This window comes from Papio anubis, chromosome 3 (genome assembly GCF_008728515.1).
Source record: "Papio anubis isolate 15944 chromosome 3, Panubis1.0, whole genome shotgun sequence".
NCBI lineage: Eukaryota > Metazoa > Chordata > Mammalia > Primates > Cercopithecidae > Papio > Papio anubis.
The window spans coordinates 6,589,708-6,617,604 of NC_044978.1; the positions used below are offsets into that span (position 1 = coordinate 6,589,708).

General features: G+C 39.3%; 1 protein-coding gene and 1 pseudogene across 1 annotated transcript in view; one reads left to right on the forward strand and one right to left on the reverse strand.

Moving 5' to 3' along the window:
* Positions 1 to 27,897, reverse strand: part of WWC2 (WW and C2 domain containing 2) — a 220,517-nt gene that overhangs the window by 136,025 nt on the left and 56,595 nt on the right. The window lies entirely within an intron of this gene.
* Positions 7,195 to 7,378, forward strand: LOC116274392 (annotated as a pseudogene).

Genomic DNA, 27,897 nt, shown 5'->3' on the forward strand with positions numbered 1-27,897 from the left:
TATACTGTATCCTTACAATAAATTAAGCTGGAGAAAAGAAAAAGTCATTAAGAAAACTATAAAGAAAAAGAAATACATTTACAGTACTGTATTTATTGATGTTTAGTTTAGGTTAGCTGTTTATACACCATGAATCGTCCATCTGAAATGGTGGAAACCTAAGCTGCAGTCCTCAATCTACTGTAGATATCAAGCAATTCAGCGTTTTCTTGTAAGGTCATTACTTTTTTCCACTTCTTGGGAGCACTTCCAGCTTCACAAGTGGCACTTTGCATGGGTCCCATGGTGTACTCAAGGTTTGCGGGACTGCACTAAATACAATGAAAAATACTTGAGAACCGTGAGAAATCACTTTTTACTGTGATATGCAATTTACCAGAGAGAGGAACTGCTCACACAGAGATGATTAGCATCACAGGGCACTTTAAGCAGATGCTCCCAACATTTGAGCTCACCACAACAACAGAAGGTGGCTATGCAATCATTACAGTAGTATTGTATACACTATAGTTAATTATATGCAGTTATGATTTAACACTGCCTCTTCACATTTGTTTACATTTCTCTCAACTGCAAATGGCATCATGTACAGTGTGTAATGTGTGCATAAGTTCTGATAAATTTTAATGTCTTATAATGGTATGTATATTTTATGGCAGTACACAATAAAACAGTCTAGTATCTACATATATTTTATGCATTCCTGCCATAGGTTTTTCTTAATATTTTTCAACATTTGTAGACTATGTAGTTCATGTAAGTCTTTTCAAGTTGTGGGAAATCTCCCTGTCCCAGCCCCAGGCAGCCACTCATCTACTTCCTGTCCCTACAGATTTGCCCTTTCTGGAATTGCACATAACATCATACAATTTGTGGTTTCCTGTGTCTAGCTTCTATCATTTGGCAAAATGTTTTCAAGATATACAATGTTATTATATAGCATGCATTAAGAATTCATTCTTTTTATTGCTGAATGGTATTCCACTGCACAGATACCACATTTTGTTTATCCATTTACCAGTTTACAGATAGATATATGGATTGTTTCCACTTCTAGCTACTATGAATGATGTTGCTATAAATGTTTGCATCCCAGTCTAGCTTTTGAGAGGCAAAATAAACAAATAAATAGACTTCAAGCTTGGTGGGACTGGCCAGGTTTCAGAACATGGTTGGCATGAGTTACAGGCACAGTATTCTACAAGTATTAAACATCTAAGAAGAAAGAAATGTCAGCTAGTACCAACAACATCTTGTTACATTTCCTCATGAGTACAAGGAAATCATGAGAGAAGATGGCAAAGCGTAGAACTACTAATTCACAGTTCAGAGGCAGGACATCTGCGTTGCAGATGCCTGTGACACCAACTACTAAAAAATCTACCAAAAGAAGCCCAGGAGAGGTCAAGAAGAAGCCAGTAGGCCTGATATACAGGTAGCAAAAATATCTTTTATACGTGCAGTTCCCGCCACCTGGAACATCTTCTCTCCCTCCACTTTTCCACCGTCCTGCCCCTTTTACAGTTTTACACTTAAACAATTGTCTTCTTCTAAGATTCAACGTCCTTAAAAATTAATTCAAACATCATCTTCTTGGGGAAGACATCACGTTCCCAAAGCTGTCACTATTTAGTGACACTGTTAAGCTTTGGAAGTATTTTCCTATTCAAATAGTTCACACTGTTTACATTTGTTAGTTGACTTCTCTGTTCAGTTCACTGGGTTCCTAGTGGTTTTTTCATCTCTGCATGCCAAGCACATACATGGTACATAGCGTTCAATGTTTGTTAGAGAAAACAGTGAGTGAGTGATTTCCAGACAGACATTCCCTTAGAGGTCCAGATTTATCAGAGAGCATCTCCTTGATCATTCTACAGCAATGTCTCTAATGGCCATATCAAACAACTCATAAAAAACAACTCTTAACTTCCCCCTCACGACCACTTCCCCAGTCCCATTCCTCCCCCAAATTACCTCAGTTTGGAAAATGGTACCATCATCAACCCAGATGCTCACATCACAACCCGGGAGGAGGTCATCCTTGATGCCTCCCTCTCCATCAACATCCTGCAGGTTCACCCTCCAGAACACAGACTCATTTACAACATTTTTCTCCACTGCCACCTCTCTAATCCAACCTATTAGCTTCTCTTGCCCGGATTAACTTCCTAACTAGTTATTACATTTCCACTCTCATCCCTCTATAACCCATTCTCCACACAGCAGCTGGTGGTCTTTTGAAAATAGTTTTTAAAATCTTACTTTTGCTGAAGTTACTTATCAGCTTAAGGAGATTTTGGGCTGAGACGATGGGGTTTTCTAAATATACAATCATGTCATCTGCAAACAGGGACAATTTGACTTCCTCTTTTCCTAATTGAATACCCTTTATTTCCTTCTCTTGCCTGATTGCCCTGGCCAAAACTTCCAACACTATGTTGAACAGGAGTGGTGAGAGAAGGCATCCCTGTCTTGTGCCAGTTTTCAAGGGGAAAGCTTCCAGTTTTTGCCCATTCAGTATGATACTGGCTGTGGGTTTGTCATAAATAACTCTTACTATTTTGAGATACGTTCCATCAATACCGAATTTATTGAGAGTTTTTAGCATGAAGGGCTGTTGAATTTTGCCAAAGGCCTTTTCTGCATCTATTGAGATAATCATGTGGTTTTTCTCTTTGGTTCTGTTTATATACTGGATTACATTTATTGATTTTTGTATGTTGAACCAGACTTGCATCCCAGGGATGAAGCCCACTTGATCATGGTGGATAAGCTTTTTGATGTGCTGCTGGATTTGGTTTGCCAGTATTTTATTGAGGATTTTTGCATCGATGTTCATCAGGGATATTGGTCTAAAATTCTCTTTTTGTTGTGTCTCTGCCAGGCTTTGGTATCAGGATGATGTTGGCCTCATAAAATGAGTTAGGGAGGATTCAAAATCAATGTGCAAAAATCACAAGCATTCTTATACACCAATAAGAGAAAAACAGAGAGCCAAATAATGAATAAACTCCCATTCACAATTGCTTCAAAGAGAATAAAATACCTAGGAATCCAACTTACAAGGGATGTGAAGGACCTTTTCAAGGAGAACTACAAACCATAGCTCAGTGAAATAAAAGAGGACACAAACAAATGGAAGAACATTCCATGCTCATGGATAGGAAGAATCAATATCGTGAAAATGGCCATACTGCTCAAGGTAATTTATAGATTCAATGCCATCCCCATTAAGCTACCAATGACTTTCTTCACAGAATTGGAAAAAACTACTTTAAAGTTCATATGGAACCAAAAAAGACCCCACATTGCCAAGACAATCCTAAGCCAAAAGAACAAAGCTGGAGGCATCACGCTACCTGACTTCAAACTATACTACAAGGCTACAGTAACCAAAAGAGCATGGTACTGGTACCAAAACAGAGATATAGACCAATGGAACAGAACAGAGCCCTCAGATATAATAACACACATCTACAACCCTCTGATCTTTGACAAACCTGACAAGAACAAGAAATGAGGAAAGGATTTCCTATTTAACATATGGTGCTGGGAAAACTGGCTAGCCATACGTAGAAAGCTGAAGCTGGATCCCTTCCTTACACCTTATACAAAAATTAATTCAAGATGGATTAGACACTTAAATGTTAGACCTAAAACCATAAAAACCCTAGAAGAAACCCTAGGCAATACCATTCAGGACATAGGCATGGGCAAGGACTTCATGTCTAAAACACCAAAAGCAATGGCAACAAAAGCCAAAATTGACAAATGGGATCTAATTAAACTAAAGAGCTTCTGCATAGCAAAAGAAACTACCATCAGAGTAAACAGGCAACTTACAGAATGGGAGAAAATTTTTGCGGTCTACTCATCTGACAAAGGGCTAATATCCAGAACCTACGAAGAACTCAAACAAATTTACAAGAAAAAAACAACCCCATCAAAAAGTGGGCAAAGCATATGAACAGACACTTCTCAAAAGAAGGCATACATACAGCCAACAGACACATGAAAAAATGCTCATCATCACTGGCCATCAGAGAAATGCAAATCAAAACCACAATGAGATACCATCTCACACCAGTTAGAATGGCAATCATTAAAAAGTCAGGAAACAACAGGTGCTGGAGAGGATGTGGAGAAATAGGAACACTTTTACACTGTTGGTGGGACTGTAAACTAGTTCAACCATTATGGAAAACAGTATGGCGATTCCTCAAGGATCTAGAACTAGAAGTACCATATGACCCAGCCATCCCATTACTGGGTATATACCCAAAGGATTATAAATCATGCTGCTATAAAGACACATGCACACGTATGTTTATTACGGCACTATTCACAATAGCAAAGACTTGGAATCAACCCAAATGTCCATCAGTGGCAGACTGGATTAAGAAAATGTGGCACATATACACCATGGAATACTATGCAGCCATAAAAAAGATGACTTTGTGTCCTTTGTAGGGACATGGATGCAGCTGGAAACCATCATTCTCAGCAAACTATCACAAGAACAGAAAACCAAACACCACATGTTCTCACTCATAGGTGGGAATTGAACAATGGGATCACCTGGACACAGGAAGGCGAACATCACACACCGGGGTCTGTTGTGGGGTGGGGGGAGGGATAGCATTAGGAGATATACCTAATGTAAATGATGAGTTAATGGGTGCAGCACACCAACATGGCACATGTATACATATGTAACAAACCTGCACGTTGTGCACATGTACCCTAGAATATAAAGTATTAAAAAAAATCTTACTTTCAATACAAGATTTTAGTTTAAAAAATACATGAATATGCCCTGCTTGTAAAATATTAAACTATTGTGGATAATGCTACGTCTCTTTGAGCACCAGCTCTCATTCCAGTTCTGACACTCCTCTCTTCAGAAGTATCCACGACCACCGGGGCAGTGCGTGTTCTTGCAGGCCCTTCTCTACATGCAGCCTAGAAAATATAATATACTGTGCACATCGTTCTGAAGTTCATTCTTCTCATTCAGCAACATAATTTATGAGACTTTTCCTGTTGCTACCTCATTTTTTACAGTAAGTTTATTTTTTTAAATTTTATTTTCTGTCACGGGAGCATCTTTTATAATAAGCTTAGAACACAGTTTAGCCTTTCCAGTATAGTCTGGTACTGATGATAGCCATTTTAATTGTATCCAAAACAACACTGTATTGAATATCCTTGAATGAGCCCTAACTTAGATACTGACAAGTATTTTACTCAGACACAGATTCATAAAGTTAACCTTGGAAAGCACCGCCTGCTATGCAGCTCCTGCATTAAGGGGACTTCGGGCCATGGTGCCTTAGCCTTAACCTGTTGTTCTCGGTTAAGTGCCCTGAAGCCTGCTGCTTCCGAAGGGAGGGTTCAGCTAGATCAGACTGAGTCCTAGCTTCCATGCAGCAAGCGCCCTGGCACAGCTGCTGTCAGGGGAGAGTTATAAGAACTAACTCAGCCTTAATAGCTTGTGGGGAAGTATCTGGTGCTTCAGTTCCATCTTCTGATTTTTACCTTTTTTTTTTTTAAAGAGATTCTGGGCAGCACAGAAAGACTTCAGGGACTTTAGGGTCTTGATCTACTGCCCAGGTTGGAGTGCAGTGGCATAATCATAGCTTGCTGCAGCCTCGAACTCCTGGGCTCAAGTGATCCTCCTGCCTCAGCTTCAAGAGTAAGCTAGGAATTACAGGTATGTGCCACTATGCCGGGCTAATTTAAAAAAAAATTTTTTTTTTTTTTTAAGAAACGGGGTCTCACTGTGTTGCCCAGGCTGGTCTCAAACTCCTGGGCTCAAGTGATCCTCCCACATCGGCATCCCAAAGAGTTGAAATTACAGGCATCAGCCACTATGTCTGGCCCTGATTTTAACTTTTTTTGTAGTCTACAGCTATTGTTACATTTAGAGACAAAATAAATGAATTTCACAATAAATTTCAAAATGTTCATAATGTGAAGTTGGTGTTACTTCAGTATATCTCAACTCTTAATCTTGCCTGGATAAATGCAAGAAGAAAGTATGTTAGTTTGGCCACATGAACACTGAGGCTCTGTGGGATTTAACTGAACAAATGTCCTAATGCTATAGTGATGTTAGTAGGGCCCGGTCTTTAACTAAGGGATCTCTACATAATTGACCTAAATGGAGTTACCCTCCAGGGTCCTAAAGTGAAGAAGAAATTCAGTTAAGCACGGGCCTTCCAGAATGTGAAGATCATGGAGGCATCTGGCCAGATTACTGGACAATTAAACCAAGTCTAACTGCTTCCCAAAAAAGCATTAGGAAGGTAAATGAGTCAGTCAGTCAGTCTCGGTGCCCCTGTAGCTTCTCAGGCCAGAGAAAAAGCACATACCAGAAAGCATGCTTAACAATTCAAAGATGACTATTTGCTGACATCCAAAAAATGTATGCCCATGTTCATAAATGTTACTCTTTTTTTTTCCTAACATCGTCTAAGGCATTTTAAACTCAGATTCAAGTTTTTATTACAGTCTGTTTCTACAAAATGTTCACTTTTTTATATATAATGTCTTTATTAAGAAGAGGAAACATCCTTATTTACTCTTGAACCTTGTTAAACACCAAAGGAGCTTCTGACCAAAGGTCCTACAATTTCTTTCTTTGATTTCTTTGTATTAAATTGTTTTCTATTAAATTTACAAAGGTTCTATTTTTATTGTCATAATCTGACTCTTTTGTGTTATGCATATATTTCACCAAGACCAATTTGAATTTTTTTCTAAACACATTTTTAGTGACCAAACGATTTCACAGAGCATTCATGATCCTCAGCCTTGAGATTTTTGACTTACATGATTATTTCTCTTTATTCTCTAGTTGACAACATAATACGAGCTAGAAGGAGACACTTGTGGAAGTCACATACTTATAGGTTGCTTATTACCCCAGCAGAGCTGACCAATGCATGAGTCTATCTAAAGTACTCACTATCTATCATGTCATACAGTTTATCACTTTAATGCTATTACCATGTCTGAATTTATCTCCTTTATTGCTCTAGTCCTCCTTCCTACCTCCCCATGACTTATTTTGTCCACCACTGTAGTCCTTAGTGGCTAGAACAGCGACTGCTGCTCATTCATCATGTGTTCAATGAACCTATCTTCTGGTGACCACTACATCTGCAATGGTGACCCCTTCGACCATACACTAAGTCACGCTTAGCTTTTGCAAGTATTTGTTTTGCAGCATTGAAAAACTCCTCCACGAGGAGGGCACGGCGTTCTGCCCTGAGTCTGAGGCTGGTGTTGCTTGGCTGCAGCTGCCATTTGCCACTGATGATCATTCTTCTCTTCCCCTGTGAGAGTAAGAAGGAAAGGATGAAGTCTGAGTGGTTCAAAAAAATTAAAAAGTACAAAAATAAAAATAAAAGGGCTGGGCCTGGTGGCTCACGGCTGTAATCCCAGCACTTTGGTGAACCGAGGTGGGTGGATCACCTGAGGTCAGGAGTTCAAGACCAGTCTGGCCAACATGGTGAAACCCCATCTCTACTAAAACTACAAAAATAAGCCGGGCGTGGTGGCATGCACCTGTAATCCCAGCTACTCAGGAGGCTGAGGCAGGAGAATCGCTTGAACCTGGGAGGTGGAGGTTGCAGTGAGCCAAGATCACGCCACTGCACTCCAGCCTGGAGACAGAGTGAGACTGCGTCTCAAAAAAATAAATAAAAATAAAAAATAAAAAGAACTCCTCATCCTGTCCCTGAGTACAATTAAAAGACAAACTGAAAGAATCACAGATTTTTTTAAGTTCCAGGGCTGGAATTTCAAGAATCAACAGAAAACTAAGAAATGTTCCTAAGCAGCCTAAAGAATGGTACTAACATGCCACAAATCAATCCCATACCTACTATTTGCTTTGCTATTTAAACATATGATTGAATTTTTATAGCTTCCACGGAGACTTTCTTCGGTGGTATTTCCGTGTGCTCTCTAGCCTCTATGTTCCTCTGGCATAGCACCAGATCCTCCAAGCACTAAAAATCAGACATATGGAATGTGAGGAATGTTTGATAACTATACTAACTTCAGAGATCAGCCCTTAGTCATAAACAAAAACGCATGCCCTTTGAGCTTAGACTCAAATTCAATTTGAAGCAAACATAAGTCATGAGGTTGAATGCTGGCAAAGTATGCAAGGTGAAGCGGGGTGGGCTGGGAAAACTCTAAATATAGTTCCCCATCACAGTGAAGACAAATACTGCTTCTTTATTTTAACTGAATGTGCAAAGCATTGCTTGGCTAAGTTTTAGCTTAGTAGCACCTAGGTTAGAAAAACAAACCATTAAAAAAATAAAATGTGCTGTTTCCCAGTGCTTTCACAAACATCTCCTTATCAGGGACTCATCTTTATTTATCCTTTTCTATAGGTGCTAGTTCTGTTCAAGATTAATTAAAAGCAAAAAATCAAGTACAAAAAACGATGCTTTGAGGAATTGTTCTAGTCTAAAAGAGAACCAGTTGCAGCATGTTTACCACAATGGGATCACAATTTTTAAGGGAAAAAAAGTTACAAAAGAATTTTTGAGGCCAGGCATGGTGGCTCACACCTGTAAACCCAGCACTTTGGGAGGCTGACATGGGCAGATCATTTGAGCTCAGGAGTTTGGGATCAGCCTGGACAACATGACAAAACCCCATCTCTACAAAAAATACAAAAAATTAACCGGGTGTGGTGGCGTGTGCCTGTGATTCCAGCTACTTGGGAGGCTGAGGTGGGAGGATCACCTGAGCCCAAGAGATCATGGCTACAGTGAGCCAAGACCACACCACTGCACTCCAGCCTGGGCAACAAAGGCACTGTTTCAAAAACAAAAACAAAAACATAAATAAATAAATAAGAAATTTTGAAACTGCACAATTTATCCTAGATGTTAGATGATGTTAGATATGCTAGATGTTAGATGATGTTATGGAACTATTTTTTTAAATTTTCACAGGTACGATAATTATAGTCCTGTAAGAGAATATTTTTGTTCCTGGGAAATGTATGCTGAACTATTTAGGAGTGAAGGGTCATAATAGCTGTCTGTACCTTACTGTCAAATGTTACACTAAGAGAGAAAATATAGACATAAATAATATTTACCTTACATATACCATATATACTGGGAAATGTATGCCGAACTATTTAGGAGTGAAGGGTCATAATATCTGTACCTTACCTTCAAATGTTACAGCAAGAGAGAAAATATAGACATAGATATATTTATCTTACATATACCACATATACTTGTAGAATATTACAGAGAGAGAGAAAGACAGCAAAAGAGAGAGAGAGGAGGAGGAGGAGGAGGAGGAGGAGGAGGAGGAGGAAGAGGAAAAGGAGATAAAATTGGCAAAAAGTTAATTGTCAGATCTAAGAGCAGAATATATACAATGGTGTCCATTCTACTGTTTTCATTTTTTCTTATGTTTAAAAATTTTCAAAACAAAAATTGGGGAGGAAAAAATTCATTATTAAAGAACTTCCAGTAAACACTACGTAGATTTAATATATGTGCTTACCTACATTCCCTCTAGAAAATAGCAGAAAGGGGATTTTTAAAAAGGCATAAACACAAAAGGACAATGGGAAAGTCAGTGGATGAGAACAACAAAATTTGGGACAGTGGGGAGCAAACTGCGGTGTGGTAAGTGATTCAGCAGATGTGAAAAACAGAAAGCCTAGGTTAGTGACAGAGAAAGCCCAGCAGCAGATCAATTCATACTGCAAAAGTCTGAAATGGCTCAGGAATTCCAGCACCAAAGACTTCAGACAGAGGGTGTGACCGTGGAGGACTCGCCAGAAGTCTGTTAAGAAGCAGTCAGACCCCCCGCCTGCCTTTGCCCAACTTGCGCAGAAACAGAAGGTTTATTCTCTCGAAAGACTTAATCAGATGGGCTGTGGACTTCCAGGTGGCTGGGACTGCTGAAAGGAGTATCTTATTAAAAAGAGGGAGCATAAGAGAGTGTGCACACACTGAACAGCAAGCGTCCCAAGCCCTACTTCCATTACTCAGTTTGCAGAGCCCAGGAGCTGGGCTTACATATGTCAGGCGGGAGAATTGGAGGGTTTTCCTGGGAAAACTAACCAGACCAAGAGAAAAGAGCCACTGACATTAACATCTGGGAGTGCCTTAATGGAAACGCTGAGCCAGATCACTGCCACATGACTACCCCACCCACTAGTAGAGAGCTTCCAAACAGCTTTTTGTGCCTCATTCTTAAATATGACTGAGAGCTGTCTCAGTCAGGACAGGCTAGGTAACACTGCAATAAAAAACAATACCAAAGTCTCAGTGGTTAAAAACAATAAACATTTACTTCCCATTCAAGCCAAGTCCAAAGTGGCTCTGGATGAATCCCCGGGCAGCTGGCCCCCACAGTGTGGAGCATTCCAGACCGCATCTTGGGTGCTTGTGGCATCTCCAATCTCGACACAAGCATCAATCACCCAAGTAGGGGAGATGTGCACATCACTTCTGTTTGCAATCCACTGGCCAAAACAAGTCACAAGGAGGCAGGGAAGTTAATCCTGTCTCCTGTGTCTGGAAGGAGTGAAGAACCAGAATGGTTGGTATTACTTATCTCAAATGCAAAAGCTAAGAATACTAGTCCCCCAAAATGAAAGCACAAACTAAAACAACAATGAAAAAATAAAACTGAAGAATTCATTTCTTCAGAGATATTGAAGAAAACTTCAATTAGCATCTTCAGAGAGACAGAACAGGTTACCATCAAAATAGAAATATATGGCCAGGCACGGTGGCTCATGTGTGCAATCCCAACACTTTGGGAGGCCAAGTCAGGAAGATCACTTAAGCCTGAGAGTTTGAGACCAGCCTGGGCAACATAACAAAACCCCACCTCCACAAAAACAAAGAAATTTAAAAATTAGGCAGGCATGGTGGTGCATGCTTGTGGTCCCAGCTACTCAGGAGGATGAGGTGGGAGGATCACTTGAGCCTGGGAGGTCAGGGCTGCAGTGAGCTGTGACTGCACCACTGCACTCCAGCCTGGGTGACAGAGCACCCTGTGAGATGAGGAGGGGAGGGGAGGGGAGGAGAGGAGGGGAGAGGAGGTAAATAAATACATACATAAATATTTGGAGGAAAGAATTTTAAAATTCCTGGAAATGAACAATATGATGGCAGAAACGATCTACTGACAAATTAAAAGATCAAGTTTAAAAAATTTCCCTGCACTCCAGCCTGGGCGGCAGAGCGAGACTCCGTCTCAAAAAAAAAAAAAAAAAAAAAAAAAATTCCCAAAGAGTAAGAAGGGAAAAGATAGGGAAAGTGAACAACCAATCTAGGAGGTCTAATAGCTGACTTGCATGAGTTCCAGAGAGAGAGAACGAAGTAAATACAAAGAGAAAAATATTATCAAAGTACTAGTGCAAGAAAATTTCCCTAAACTGAATCTGAATGACACTGGTTTCTTGATCATATATGACCCACCTAGCACAATGGTTACAAAAGGCCTACATCAACGCCAACGCTGTGAAATTTTAGAGCATAGGGGCAAAAACAAAACCTAAAATCTTCAGAGAGGAATCAGGTCACAATGAGGGAACAAACAAATAACCAAAAAAAAAAAAAGCATCAGACTTCTCAAACACAACATTGGAAGCTACAAGTCAGTAAAGCAGTAACATCAAATTTTTACTCCAAATTACTTCCAACCTGGAATTACATCCCTAGCTAAAATATTAATCACATATGAGAGAATAATGGCATTTGTGCAGATGCAAAGCCTCAGCAAATCTATGCTCCCTTTCCAACGCAGCTCCACCAAAACAGAGAATAAACCAAAAAAACTGGAAGACACGACGCCAGAAAATGAGCACTCAACACAGGAAAATGACAAATGAAACCTGCAAGATGACAGTAAAGGAGGCCATTGGATGACAGTCTGCAGCAGTTACAGTGATTAACCAGGACAAACTGGAGATTAAGAACAGAAGGTGCAGGAGGTTCCAAACCAATAGAATACATAGCATGTTGGAATGTACTGAAAGGAGATTTATAATTCTGGCCGCAAATTGGTAATAGGAATATAGAGAAGTAAGCCAATGGAAAAAAGAGATGATTATTAACTACAGAGAAAACAAAAGGAAATGCAATCATAGTACACCAGATAGGTCATCCATGAATAATATTTACATAGTCATAAAAATGTAAACACAGACTACTGATTTCTTTACAAGGTGACAGAAAACACCAAGAGGATGAGGGGAGGGAAGCACATGTACATGAGGAAGGCAACAGTAAGAAAGCTGAGTCCTCAACCAGGGCGGGAAGTCAGTTCTCAAAATCCAAAGCTGAAAAGTCAAGATAGATAAAGTTATTTAAAAACACAGCAGCAAATACCAAAAGAAACTTTTAAATACGTAAATGTGGTTGACTCTAGAGAGAGTCAATCAAGTGTGGAGGAGAGTAGTGGGTCACAGGACGCCTGTCTTTGCTTTGGGAACCTAGTTGAGTGTTTGTTAATCATTTACAGATACAACTTTGATTAATGTAAAGTTTTAAAATCTTCCACTAAGTTTCCAATTTTAATTTTAAAAGTGAGAAAACTTTCCCTACCATGTTTATTTGCTGATTTCAAATTTACCTCTAAAGAAATCTCTTAAAATTTTAGTTACATTTGCTCAGAGATTATGTAAAGTATATTTTTCAGTACTCCAAAATACACAATATAAAAATATGAAGATATTACCAATATAGACTTTTAGTATAACTAAACTCTAGTGAATCTTAAATCAAATTTTGAAACATAAATATTATACCTTGTTCTTCTAACTTTCATTTGGAAATCCCAGTCAATATATTGTTAAAACACACCAAATAATATATATGAAAAGTATTCTATACAGAGTTAAATCACACCATAAATGTTCTCACTTTTATTTTTTACCCCTTGACCCTGTCTCCATGAGGCTAATTGGAAAGATTGAGTCTAATTAGAAAGACAAGGCACATGCAGAAATGTCTGTAACCTAAGGCAGTTCGTGTTAAGAACCCTGTAAACAGTAGTACAAAGTAGAAATGAAGGCCATTGATTAGAAAAGCTAAGCTTCCTTATGGTTGCATCTGAAATAATGGATGTCACTGTAAGCTCTCATCAGTTACCTTCTCTCTTCATTTTTTCTTTTTCTTTCTTTTTTTTTTTTTTTTTTTTTTTTTTTTTTTTTTTTTTTTGAGACGGAGTCTCGCTCTGTCGCCCAGGTTGGAGTGCAGTGGCGCGATCCTGGCTAGCTCCGCCTCCTGGGTTCACACCATTCTCCTGCCTCAGACTCCCCAGTAGCTGGGACGACAAGCGCCCGTCACCACGCCTGGCTAATTTCTTTGTATTTGAGTAGAGACGGGGTTTCACCGTGTTAGCCAGGATGGTCTCGATCTCCTGACCTTGTGATCCGCCCGCCTCGGCCTCCCAAAGTGCTGGGATTACAGGCGTGAGCCACCGCACCCAGCCTTCTCTTTTCATTTTACAAAGTGGAAAACCAAATTGATTTGAAGAAATTACTTTTTCTAAATGTCATAATAGGAGACTGAGAGATGAGGATCACTTGAGGCCAAGAGTTCAAGAGCAGCCTAGGAAATATAGCAAGACTCTGTCTCTATTGAAAAAAAAAAAATTAATTAGCTAGTGTAGTCCCAGCTACTCAGGAGGCTGAGGCAGAAGGATCATTTGAGAAGTTCAAGGTTACAGTAAGCTATGACGGTGCTACTGCACTCCAGTCTGGCTGGCAGAGCGAGACCCTGTCACTTTAAAAAAAATACATAAACAAATCACAACATGATGACCATTTATTTCTCTTCCCTGTTATTTCTACCATGCTCTTGATAAATAGTACGAAAATCAATAGAAATGCAAAATCATGTCACAAAAGTGCATCTCAGCATCCCAGGCTTCCCAGGTTTCACCTTCAGGACTTTTACCTCTCTCTGTGCCAACCCTTTTGCAATACATGTTCCCAAACCTGCTATCCTCAAAAGTGCTCTTCTCTTTACCCCACCCACTGTCCACGTACCCCACAGGCATCCTAATGACTGACTCCAAGACTTGAGAGCTGGCAAGTTTGTCCAAGGAAGCCCCTGAAACTGTCGTCAGGTGTCTGAAGAGTATGTTCGTGCAAGGCTGTGGAATGTTTTAGTTTATACACTTCGAGCCTCCGTGAGGCTGAACTGGTTAGCTGGACTCCCCACTATGACTCTAGGTGTCTGCCTCCTGAATCCGTTTTAAGACATATAATGGGTCAAGCATGACCCACTATTTTCTACAGTGGAAATCGATCTCTGGCAAAGGGCCCAGAAACTGTTATCTAATGCTTGTGCCTTTTTAAGTTAATAAGCATCTAGAATACTAATCGTCTCAGCATTATTTCTGCTATAGCTTTCTGTTCACTTTTCCCAACAAACCAACTATCCTTCAAGTAACTTGAATACCTACTACTTTCCAAATAAAAGCATCCTTTGAATTATACTGTTCTTTCGAAGCTCAAATTAGTATCCATGAGAAATTATTGATTTATAGCAGCTTCTCTACTTAGGTAAATGTCTACCTGATTGTTTATATTAAAGTAAGCTAGAAATTGGGTTTTCAAAAGTGTTCCTGCAATGAAAACATAATTTTACATGAATACTTATTTGATAATATAATTATTAGAAATTTAGTAATTCAATGGTTTGAGAGGAACTTGTAGCACTTTATTTAATGCTTCTTTATGCACAGTCTTAAATCTCTAAAATTACTTGCTTCCTTTAACATAAATACTATATTATATAAACAAATTAGGCTTATATGCATGAAGATATTCATCCTATTATTTAGGTATACCATGGTCATACCAAAATCATATTTTTTACAGGGTCTCTCTGATGGCCACCTAAAAATATAATGATTAAGAAAAACATGGCCAGGTGCAGTGGCTCACACATGTAATCCCAGGACTTTAGGAGGCATGGCAGGAGAATCACTTGAGTCCAGGAGTTCAAGAATAGTCTGGCAACATAGTGAGACGCCACCTCTACGAAAAAAAAAAAATTCTTCTAAAAGCTTTGAGTCCGTGTTACAGCTCTTTTAGAATTCTTCTAGCAGGTTTTCCAGTCTTCGATAAATGTGTAAAAAACACATGAAGCATACTTGTCAGTCCTTCCTCAACTTTTAACAGCTTTATAGCAACACATAAAATTTCAAGGAGCATCAATAATGATTAAGTAAAATTAAAAGTTTCATGTGCCAATGATTTGTAAGTTTATACCTAACTGATCAATTCTGTTGATTTTATAACTTCTGAATGTTTTTTAAATATGCACATATGAATTTTAGAGGCTGGGCGAGGTGGCTCATACCTGTAATCCCAGCACTTTGGGAGGCCCAGGCGGGCATCCCGACCATCTGAGGTCGGGAGTTCAAGACCAGCCTGACCAACATAGAGAAACCCCATCTCTACTAAAAATACAAAATTAGCCGGGCGTGGTGGCGCATGCCTGAAATCCCAGCTACTCGGAAGGCTGAGCCAGAAGAACTGCTTGAACCCGGGAGGCGGAGGTTGCAGTGACCCGAGATTATGCCATTGCACTCTAGCCTGGGCAACAAGAGTGAAACGCTGTCTCAAAAAAAAAAAAAAAAAAATTATAATACTATATGCCATAAAATGACATTTCATATTTAAAGACAGTTTTTAAACTCTTGTATTCACATGCCATAATTTAAAATCTTACTTCACTGAATGAGAATGATATCTGTTGTCCTCATTTTTTCATTTTTATCCTTAACAATTTCTGCCACAGCCAGTGCACACAAAGGCAATGACACCCAGGGATGGAATGATTAGTTCCATCACAACTAAGTCAAGACACAGACATTGATGTGACCCCAACAAAAGTAAATAATGGAGTCTCCAAAATAAAGCTCTATAGTAAAGTTAAATACCCACTGCACAAGAAATCAGAGCATCTAGGTTCTAACCCCATCTCTACGAATAGCTTGCTGGGAGAGTTTTGACATTTAACAATCTGTCTGATTGCCAAGTTTCTTCTATAAAATGATAATGTTGACTCAAAGATCCAAAGTCAATTCATGCTCTAAAAATTAATGATTTTTTTAGGTTTTGTGACATTTCACGGTACACTGTAGTAATTTATATCTTATTTTCCCACTAATTTAGAAAAATGCCTAAATGATCCTTAATTGGCAATGGGTCCTAAGAATTTTGTTTTAAATCCCTGTTATCCAAAAGAGCCCTTTTGTATATCTGGCAGTAGATACAAGGATCTTTCTAAATCTTAAAAAAAAAAAGTCAGCCAGGCACGGTGGCTCATGCCTGTAATCCCAGCACTTTGGGAGGCCGAGGTAGATGGATCACGAGGTTGAGAGATTGAGACCATCCTGGCCAACATGGAGAAACCCTGTCTCTACTAAAAGTACAAAAAAATTAGCTGGGCATGGTGGCACATGCCTGTAGTCCCAGCTACTCGGGAGGCTGAGGCAGGAGAATTGCTTGAACCCAGGAGGCAGAGGCTACCGTGAGCTGAGATCGTGCCACAAAGTGAGACACCGTCTCAAAAAAAAAAAAAAAAAAAAAAAAAATCACAGGTTTCCATTGCCAGCTACATAAAATCAAGGTATCTAGTCTGGCATTCAGGATACTCAAAATTTGACCTCAACTCACCTCCCAACCTTCATTTCCAGTGATTCCCTTTCCTGTTCCCAAAGCTACAGTCAAACTAAACATGTTTTTTCTAAGTGCACCAAAGTGTTCCATCACCCATGTTTTTTGTTTATGCCATTTATCTTTACCTAGACTGTTCTCTATTTCCACTAAGCCAAGTCTTACCTGATTATCAAAGCTACGGGGACCATCCATATAATTTATCACACAAACTGGAATAATTTTGACCAGAAAGATGTTAATTGGATGGGACATTAGGACATCCAGAGCAAACTGGGGCTGACGCAAGCAGACTGGGAGATATGATAGCTCCACGCAAAGCCCAACTCAAATGCACATCTATCAGAAATAATCCCTCTCTCCCGTAAATCTCTGCCACACTTTTCACGTGTATCTCTTCTCACTTATTATTTCTGCGTGTATTCAAACTATGTGTATAAAAGGCTTTATTCTCCCTAACTAGCTTGAATCATCATTATCCCCACAATGTGTAGCATACAGTAGGTTCTCAACAAATGTCTAATGGATGAATTATTTCCTAGGTATGTCTAACTCCAGTATATAAAATTAGGTTTCCTCGAATCAGCACGTGCCTTTTACAAATCAACACCCAAGTTCACACAGAGAAGAAACACACTCCATGGCCATATGAAAGTTCTGTCTTCCTTAGAGATGTCCCATGTTCACAAACCACGGTGGTTTGTCCTGATGTGAAACTTCCGTGGTGCAAATGACAAATCCATATATGATGTCATACAGGCTGGGACAGAAACCATATTGCCCAACCACTTGGTGCCTTGGTAACAACTACATGTCTAAGCTCTGGTGCAAGATCTACAGAACTCTGTGCTTCTAATTTGTGAGGAGATAGTTCACGAAAAGCATTGTTTCAACTTAGAAGAGCTTTAGCTCTCAGGACACAGAGCTGAGAGATTACCTCTTTATCTAACAAGATTTTGACGACCCTGGATCCCAAAGTATTCGATCTTACCTTTCTTATGATATTGACTACCTTCTAGTTATATACTCTAGACACCTGAGGATCCAGGGCTGTAATCACTGATCTTTGTATACTTCAGAGTACACAGAGTAACAGACATCGTACATACTCAACAAATACTGGTTGAATTAATTTTAAAAACAAATGAGTAAATGACTCACGATTGTTCACCAACTAAGAAAGACTTCTCATGGTCCTGCTGAAGCATGTTTCAAATATACATGAACTCAGGCCTGCTTCACTCATGTATTCCAACTCCTTTATATGTAAAAAAATCCTGTGAGATAGATATAATGAGGCTCCACTTTACAAAACACTATGGTTCACAAAAGCGAGAAGCCCCGTCCAGAATGAACAGCAAAGTGACAGCCAGTTCTGAAATCGAGACATTCTGCCCACATAGGAGCACTGCAATGAACCTGACAGATATGGCACGTATATAAAGAAAACATTTACAAGTTCAATGGCTATTCTCATCTATGAATGCCACAGGCTACAGTGGACAAATGCCTCAAATGCCTTACCCAATTCTATCAATTTCCCTGAAATCAAAGAAGAGAAAAAAAAAAGCTTTCATTAGCTGTGTCTTTCAGCCACTAGTACAGATAAACCTGGCTATATCTAGGGGAGGGAGGAACACAGATGAGAGAAAAAAAGAAAGTAGGACAAAATTAGAAGTAGAAAGATTTAATTTTTAAGTTCTCATTACTAACATAAGATCTCAATTTATTAAATTACATGTAGATACTAAAAGTATTATATCAGTGTAGCACTCTTCATCACAAGCACACATTAAAATACAGCTAGATAAATGTATCGAGTTATTTTGGGGACTCCATAAAGGAGACACTTTGTCATCTGGAATGTCTACCTGAAGACAGACTCTTACTACAACAGAAAATCTTAAGAACTAAACAAAACCATTTTTTAAAAATCAAACACTCTGATTTTTTGTCCAAGTGTATTTCATCACACCACATTCAAATTCCACAATATAAGATTTAGATGAAAAAGAAAAAGTTGCATTTGGTGACAGTCTTAAAGGTTCTTTGATTACCTATATAGTTTCTACATTCTTTGTAACAGTAATTAAATCTAAGCCTCAATGGGTTTCAGTCCTATTTGCTATGAGTCTGAAGGCATGAGAAGTATGTAGCATTTATATAACAGGAAATATCTAAAAGCATTCTGCTGAGATTTCCTTCCCCCACACCCCCTTCCACACCCATTCCTTAAACTGCCTTCAAAAGGCCTGCTGTGTTCTCTAAAAATTAAACACTAGTTACTAAAAGAAACAGTGTACCTATTTCTCAGCACATCTCCACTGAAGTTGTATTTAGCCTGGCTTAGCTTCTCAAGCCTAGCACCTGACCCTTAATGCTCAAATATTTTCATGTCCTAGAGGCCAAAGATGCTTTTCTGTTGTTATCAGGGTGGAATTTAGGAGGAAAGAAAAGGCTTCCCAACTCAGCTCTCCATTCTCCACACACCAAACCCCAGTCAAGAGGCCCTTCCAAAGCCCTGACATGAATGTGTCCCTGACACCCCAAGTCAGAAGAGGCCCTTGTACCTCGTCTACCCTCTCCAACCCCCTACTCCCTGTCCTACTCTCAAACCAGAATGTTTGTGTTATGCTAGAGGTAATGATTGTTAATCCAGCTCTTAAATGAGTCTAACATTTACTATTAGTTATTAGTACCTCTGCAGCAGTACTTATTACTATTAGTTATTATTAGTTATCACTACCTCTAGTTTACTAAATGCCTAAAATGTGCCTTTTCTACAGTATACCATTGGTCTAGTTACCTTATGGTAACCAGAATGTGGATGTCACTTAACTGGAGGCTGCCACATGGAATTGGCACCCAGCCAACTATATTTTGCCTGGCCTCTTAAAAACATGTGCCCATGTCCTCAGAAGTCAAGCACTGCCCACAAATACCCACAAGGCCTGGCTCCACAAGGAGCATCCTCATAACAGGTGAGTCAAGTAGGCCTGAACCCAATTCATTCCAGGACCCATACCCACAAGAAAGGACTTATTTTGCTGCTGCTGGTTTCAAAGCCATTCACATCACAAAGTTTTCCTTCAATAGTGTAAACTGTCTAAAGAGCTTCCCAAATTATTTTTAGCTTTTTTTAAAAAAGGTAGGATTTCCTTAGTTCTAACTTTCTCTGCCTTTTGAAGATCAATTCTTAATCTCTTTTCTGTGCCACTACTTTAAAATATATATATATATATATATGCGCACACCAAATCACATAATGCAGGGGACACTGACCTACGTTAAGTCATAACATTTTCCAAGTAAAATATCAGGGAGCTTAAGATCGTGCAAACTTCTTAAATGAAATCAGAGCAGAAGGCAAATCTCTTACATGGACCTTCTTAACTGCTGCTCACAGAAATTATTTTGTCCAAAGTGCAAGAGAGAATTTTAATTTCAGTTCCATTTTCTCATTATCCTCAAAAACTCTTAATAGTACCATTTTGTTAAATTGAGTTAATCCCAACTGAATAGAGTAATTCAAGAACTTGACTCAATTGTCCATAGGAATACTAATTTCATTTTATCTAAAATTAATATAACCTGGAACATTAAAGCTAGCCACTCCCATTAATCTTGCCACCTTATTTGATGATTCAATTCTATCTATAATTATGTTATACAATTTAAGGCACCCAATAGTTAGATCACAAATCACTTTTGTATTATGACCTAGAAAATACCACCATCTCTTCACAAAATTGAAACTTCTAAATTAAATTTAATAATTTTGAGCACCATCCACATACAATAACACAATCAAGACAAAGGGTACTTCAAAGTAATTTAGCAATGACCTGTAACGTAGGTCAAGTCAAACAACCAAAATGAAACATAAAGGAAATAGAGACGGATCCTAAATTACACTGAGGTTATGCCCCAAACACTCATTGGTAGTCAGCTGTTTTGCACTCAGGTTATTCATTTGGTGATGCCCCCAAACCAGACCACAGAAGTCTCAACCTCACAGCTTATCTAAATAAAGTTCTCTGCATCCTCCCTATCACGTGACCAGTTTGTTTACTGGACTGATTTGTTGTTCTGTTCTTACTATCCCCTGTGGCTATGGGCTCTGGGCTTCTCTTCTAGTGGTGAAAGAACAGATTTCTCAGCTTCCAGCTACATTCCACTGATGGATGGCTATTCCGGTAGCCGAGGGCAGGGATGAGCTGGCAGTGTGGGGTGCGGACTAGAAAGGGTGAGGAGCTACTGGCAGTCAACATCACCTTGGCACACTTTAAGTACTACACATCTCCCACAACACTTATTTTCTAATCTCTCTGGGGCCACATGAATGGGTCTGCCTGCTTTCCTTTTCCTGTTGCCACTTTTTAATAGTTCCAGTTTTTCCCCTTTATGGGTTCACTGAAGAAAGTCTTATAGCTTTGCTCTACCCTCTTTTTGTCCCTAATGGAAATCGCTGTTTTATCTCAAAGCTTTTTACTACTAGGCACTCATGTAAAAGGGTTCCTTCCTTTGAAGTCATCTCATCTCACCAAGGCACCAGAGACAAGAACAAAAATGGAACACCAGGAAATAAAGATGCTTCTTGGAACACAAAAGAAAGATGAATACATTAGAAAAGGTAAAGCCCTTGATAGGGCCTTGGGATCGTGGATGAGACCCTAAGTACACGCTCTAGAATAACCACATAACCACTAACCTAGATTAACCAGACAAGGGGGAAATGATAATGACGATGCTGGAAGGGGAAGAGTGGCCTCTGTGGGAAGAAGGAATGGGGTGAGAAGAACGGTTGAATGATACTATAATGGCAATTTCTCATGAGTCAGACAACCTAAAATTCCTGCAAAAAAACAGCTGTCAAGATGCAGATCAGAAAAGAGGGAAGATGAACAAATGTCAGTTAAGGAGCAGCTGGAGTACAAGGTGCCACAGAGTAAAAGGTAGACTTCATTGTTAATAGGGAATACTACTAAGAGTCTAGGAAGAGTTCAATAAAGACAATAAAACGGTGGTGATGTTTGCTGAAGGAAAGTGATGGCAGGAAGAGGCAAAGAGCATTTATTTTTTGGAAGGGCAGTCCTTGCTTTGCGTGGTAGTGCTGCACCATAAAAATTACCTTGCAAGATGAACTCATGCAAAGTAATTTTAATAATTATGAGAAAAGAGTATAATTATTCTGACCTTTGAGAATTTTTATCAAAACATTTAAAATTCTCTATAAGTGTATAGGCAAATGAAAAATATAGTAAAAATAGTATTTGGTACATTGCAATTTAAAACATTAGAAACATTGAGAATTAGGGTTTATTTCTTTGTAAAAAACTAATTAGGGGTAGTTTGAACAGGGTTTGCCTTCTTTGTTGTATAACTTGCAATACAGAGCAAGTATCTTTTCTATATCTTAACTAGTTGCAGTACTCCTTCCTAAGTTTGGATTCACTATCAACAATTTTATTCTTTGTACTTTCAATGTCATGTATTATCTCTTTTAAAGTGAAGACATTTGGTAGCATCACTTCCCCTGAGACATCTCCATCCTTCCTCATTTATGCTGAAAAATTTGCCCTCACTAAGTTCCTATGAGTACACATCTGAAGTCTTTCAAATGGTGGAACATTCACAAAGTCAACTACACTTAATGTGTTGCTTAATGACAGAGATACATTTTGAGAAATGTGTGGTTAGGTGATTTCACTGTGTGGACCTGATAGAGTGCACTTACACAAACCTAGAGGTGTAGCCTACTACACACCTAGGTCATATGGTAAGGCCTTTTGCTCCTAGCCTGCAAACATGTACAGCAAGATATTGTATAGAATACCGCAGGCAACTGGAACACAATGGTATTTGTGTATCTAAACATAGAAAAGGTATGTAAAAATATGGTATTCTAACATTATGGGACCACTGTTGTATATGCAGTCCGTCCTGACTAAAATGTCCTTATGCAGCGTGTGACTCTGTTTCTTCTGTAACTCTATGTTCAATTCGAATTCTGCAAGGTTATCTGCACAGTGTGGTAAATGTATTGCCACACTGCACACACATTACTCACTGTTACTTCCTGCTATGATGCTTAACTGTTTTCTAATGCATGCTTTATGTCATATTTCTTCCAAAATTCAGCTACAGAAATGCATAATCTCTACTTGTAGCATCAATAATCTGTCTGAAACTCCATCTAAGGTAACAGGCCTTAAAAGCCCAAATAACTCCTTGGTTCACCAGCTGGATTAATGAAGTTTCTGATTGTAGTAAAAATCAAATTTTCGCATTTTCTTTCAAGTATTCAAGAGAACTGGGGTGACTCGCAGCATTATCTAACGGCAGTAGTTGTGCTCTAAAAGTTAAAATTATTTTGCCAACCTCTGGACAAAAACAGCTGAAACAAGTCTTGGAGCAATGGCGGCCCAGGATCTTTTATGTGCGTGACAGTGACGGCTGAGACGCCTGCTTCATGATTAAGGGTTTTTTCCTAATGCTCTAGGATTCTCAGACAGATAAGCATAGGTTTTATTTTAAAGTTACCTTTTGTGTCGTCTCCTAATAAAAGAGCTGCTCTATCTTTAACTCCTTAAAGCTGCTTCTCGATCTTACATCTTCTGTGGCACAAGCTCCTGATGGAGTTGCCTTACAGCTTACCTCATCAATATTAACTATTTGAGGATGGTTGTCATCACCCGCCGTAAATAATCCTTGGAATCTGGATGCAAATTTCCCACCAGCATCTTTCTCTGTGCTACAGCTTCACCTAACAGATTAATCAATTCACGCCAACTTCTGAATGATGAAGCTAGTCTTTACTGGTAGAATTTCCTCAATCTCAGTGTAATTACTATTTTCTTTCAATGTGGCAACTAACTTCAATACTTTGACCTTAATGCTAACCAAACTGGGATTTTTTTTTATACAGGCTTCAATCCAAAGTAAAAGTAATACTCCATTTTAGCCATAAGCAGCTTTCTATTCCTGGTAAAATTTAAACTAAAACATAGTACGTGATTTTACAGTTTTTTATATTCATACGACTGATGCAATATGGTTCATACCACTGCTTCATGCAGGCCTACCTCTCATCCCATATTTGCTTTGATATCCATATTTTCAAATCTTCTGATCACTTCCAATTTCACTTTCAGCATTTATCACCTTTCATTTCTTTGCTGCACTTTCATCTTTGTTGGCCAATTCGTCTTTCAACTATTCATTCTTACAAAATGTTACGTGGGCTTATCAGTAGGTGATGCAAAGAGGCAATACAACTGCATACTTTGCTGTCTGTGTATGAACTGAATAACAGATGAACGGTGACAAATTACTGATAGAGTCGAAAAAGAAATGAGATGTGTCACTGATCATGATGCACATTTGTTACTTATGCAGGATTTGTGGACTGAAGGGCCAAAAGCAAAGTTTGTACTGTATGCAGTTAATAAACTGTGGAAGGTGAAATTTCAATCATGTTGCTGGGGGACTGGTGTCATTTAAGTAAACCATCATAACTGACATATGTGCACATCAGAATCAGGCAAAGTGAGGAATGCCTTATTTCATTCCAATACCTGCTCAAAAATTAGTTTAGGCCAATTTGAGCTAAAGATTTTCAATTTTTATTGAAATAATGAAACTTTAGGGAAAAGTAGATCCCTACACTGTGATCAAATATGGACAAATTCATTATACAAATAAGGCATATGAGAGGAGCAAAAGGAGTTATAAATTTTTGCTTTGAAATACATTACTCCATAAAATTAATGTGTTGTGATCAAAAATTTTTTTAAAAAGATAAGTTCAGTCAGGTGCAGTGTCTCATGCCTGTAATCCCAGCACTTTGGGAAGCTGAGGCAGACGGATCACCTGAGCCAGGAGTTCAAGACAAGGCTGGGCAACATGATGAAAACTGGTCTCTACTGAAAATACAAAAAATTACCCAGGTGTTGTGGCGCATGCCTGTAGTTCCAGCTACTCAAAGCCTGAGGTGGGAGGATCACCTGAGCTCGGGAAGTAGAGTCTGCAGTGAGCCAAAATCTCGCCACTGTACTCCAGACTGGATGACAGAGTGAGACCCTGTCTCAAATAAATAAATAAATAAATAAATAAATAAATAAATAAATAAATAAGCAAGAAAGAAATTCTGAGAGAAGAATTTGAGTAGCAGCAGTAATGGCAGCTGTGCAAAGTCAAATCTCCCAACACCTTCTCCAAAAATATAAAGACAATTTTAAAAAGCAAGAACAAGTGGGACTATATAAATCCATGCCTAGTCAGAAAACAAGGGTAATTTCAAATTACCTGTAAGTAAAAAAGTGAACACCAAATTCTAGTGAACTACTATCAGTTCTGCTGTAATATCTGTTTTAAAAACACAAAATTTGGTGTTCAAATGTGATTGATATATTAGAGAACAATTTTAACAATTTAATAATGAGAATTTTGCATTTCTTTGTGGGTATTTTCATCTGCTGAGATACTAGGTGAATGCAGAAAACTGCAGCCAGCAGAACCAAGCTAGCAGGAATAATACACAAAACACACACAGGCACATGCACACGGCACACCTGGAGCATCTGCCAGCCACCTTGGCTTGCCACAGGCATTGTGAGCCACACCCATCCATCTAGTGCTAACTTTCCATCTGACATAAGATAAACCTGCCTGCATCATTTCAAAATAAATCACACGCTACAGTCTCCTTCCTATGCCCACTCCCACAAGCAAACTTCCCATCTTTTCCAAGGTAGAGTGCCATGTTTACTGGAATGTTAATGTATTTCTAATGATTTAACATGGGTAAAATGGTACTACAGTTTTTACTAGGTTTCTGTATTTTTTTTAATGTGTCATTGATGCTTTGAGTGTTGTGACTTGTTATGAGCTGACTTGTGTCCCCCAAAATTCATGCACAAGTCCTAACCCCCAACATGATAACCTGAGGTTTAACTGTGTTTGGAAATAGGGCCCTTAAAGACATAATTAAGGTCAAATGAGATGATATAGGTAGGCCTAATCCAGATTGACTGGCATTCCTATAGGAAAAGGAGATCTGGACACTGACTCACAGAGAGGAAAGACCATGTGAAGACACAAGGAGAAGACAGCATCTGCAAGCCCAGGAGAGAGGTCTCAGAAGAAACCAACCCTGCTGACACCCTGGTCTCAGACTTCCAGCCTCCAGAACTGTGACAAGATACATTTCTGTTGTCTAAGCCACCCAGTCAGTGCTACTTTGTTATGGCAGCCCTACAAACTAATACACACCCCAAACCTCATTTTTCCCATAAGTGCTATGGTTTTTATTGTGCAATTTTGCATAGCACAATGATTTTCAAGAATGCATATGCTGCATTATAACAGAACTGACTGTATATCTCAAGTTTCTGCTATAAGCCCTAACAGGAACAAGAGTATACAGAGAAAAATGGAAGGGAAGAAATAAGGGGGTGTTACATGTAGTCCTAAGATTGATCTAAAATCACTCCCTAAAAGACAAAGTCCATCTAAATGTGAAAATACTAAGGTGAGATGGAGGAAAGGGGGGAAGGTGCATCACTGCATACTATAGAAAAGGAACTTAAAAATACACCTTGGGACTCTAGGAGACAGTCCCTTGGAAAGGCAACTGTTTGGGAGAAAACAAAGTAGTCAGAAAAGGAGACCTTCTTTGAAAACTGCATGGTAAAGAAAAAAGAAGAAAAGGGGAAATTCAGAAGACAGTGGAAAAAAAAAATTTAAGTGACACAGCCGGGTGCGGTGGCTCACTCCTGTCAACCCAGTACTTAGAGAGGCAGACGCGGGTGGATCACAAGGTCAGGAGATCCAGACCATCCTGGCTAACACGGTGAAACCCCGTCTTTACTAAAAACACAAAAAATTAGCCAGGCATGGTGGCGGACGACTGTAGTCCCAGCTACTCAGGAGGCTGAGGCAGGAGAATGGCGGGAATCCGGGAGGCGGAGCTTGCAGTGAACCGAGATCGCGCCACCGCACTCCAGCCTGGGCGACAGAGCGAGACTCCGTCTCAAAATAAATAAATAAATAAATAAATAAATAAATAAAAATTGAGTGACACACAAGTCCTTTCCCCTGGGCGACAGAGCGAGACTCCGTCTCTAAATAAATAAATAAATAAATAAATAAATAAAAATTGAGTGACACACAAGTCCTTTCCCCTTCCCATTTCTGTAAAGCATCCAGTAAAGCAACCACTAGAGGACACTGCCAGAAACCTGGCAGACATCCCTCAACAGATCAAAGTTAGCACCACGGGGAATGGAACCAAGAGACGTCATCACGTGCCCCCTGACACGGTATGTCGGGAAGGACACAAAATCACGTCCAGGGTCCATCTCCCAAAAATGCATGACCTGGATCTAATGTTTAAATATCAGACAAGCACGAACTAAGGAACCAAATAAATGATCTGTGTTCTTCAAAAATGTCAAATTTATGAAAAACAAACACTGAGAAAATCACCCAGATTAAAGGGTAACAAAAAGACATCACAACTACATAAAACAGGTAAGCCTGAATTGGATGTAGACCAGGGGAAAGAAGGTCCTATAAAGGACAGTAGGGGACAATCTTGCCCAATTTGAATAAATATATAGATCATTATAGTGTGATCACGTAAGTGAATGCCATTGTTTTGAGGTGAAGGGTATCATATCTGCAATTTACTCTAACACAGTTCAGAAAAAAAATTAATGAGTATAAGGGAAGATATGTGTGTGTGTGTGTAAAGGGCGGGAAGGAAAGAGGGCGAGAGAGAGAATGACAATGTCAACATGGTAAAATATTAACATTTGAAGAATCTGGGTAAAGGGTAAATGAGAATTCTTTGCCCTCTTTTTGCAACTATACTGTAAGTATGAAATTATTTCCAAATAAGAAAAAAGAGCAAAAGATAAATTGTACTTAGCCTTCCAATGTGTACTTTCTGGTCAAGTCTTTAATTCATTCACTGAGAACAGTGAGGCCACTGCAGAGTAGACGGGAGAATAAAGAACAAAGGTGCTGGGCGTGGTGGCTCACGCCTGTAATCCCAGCAGTTTGGGAGGCCAAGGCGGGCGGATACCCTGAGGTCAGGAGTTCGAGAACAGCCTAGCCAACATGGTGAAACCCCGTCTCTCTAGCCAGGCCTGGTGGCGCACGCCTGTAATCCCAGCTACTTGGGAGGCTGA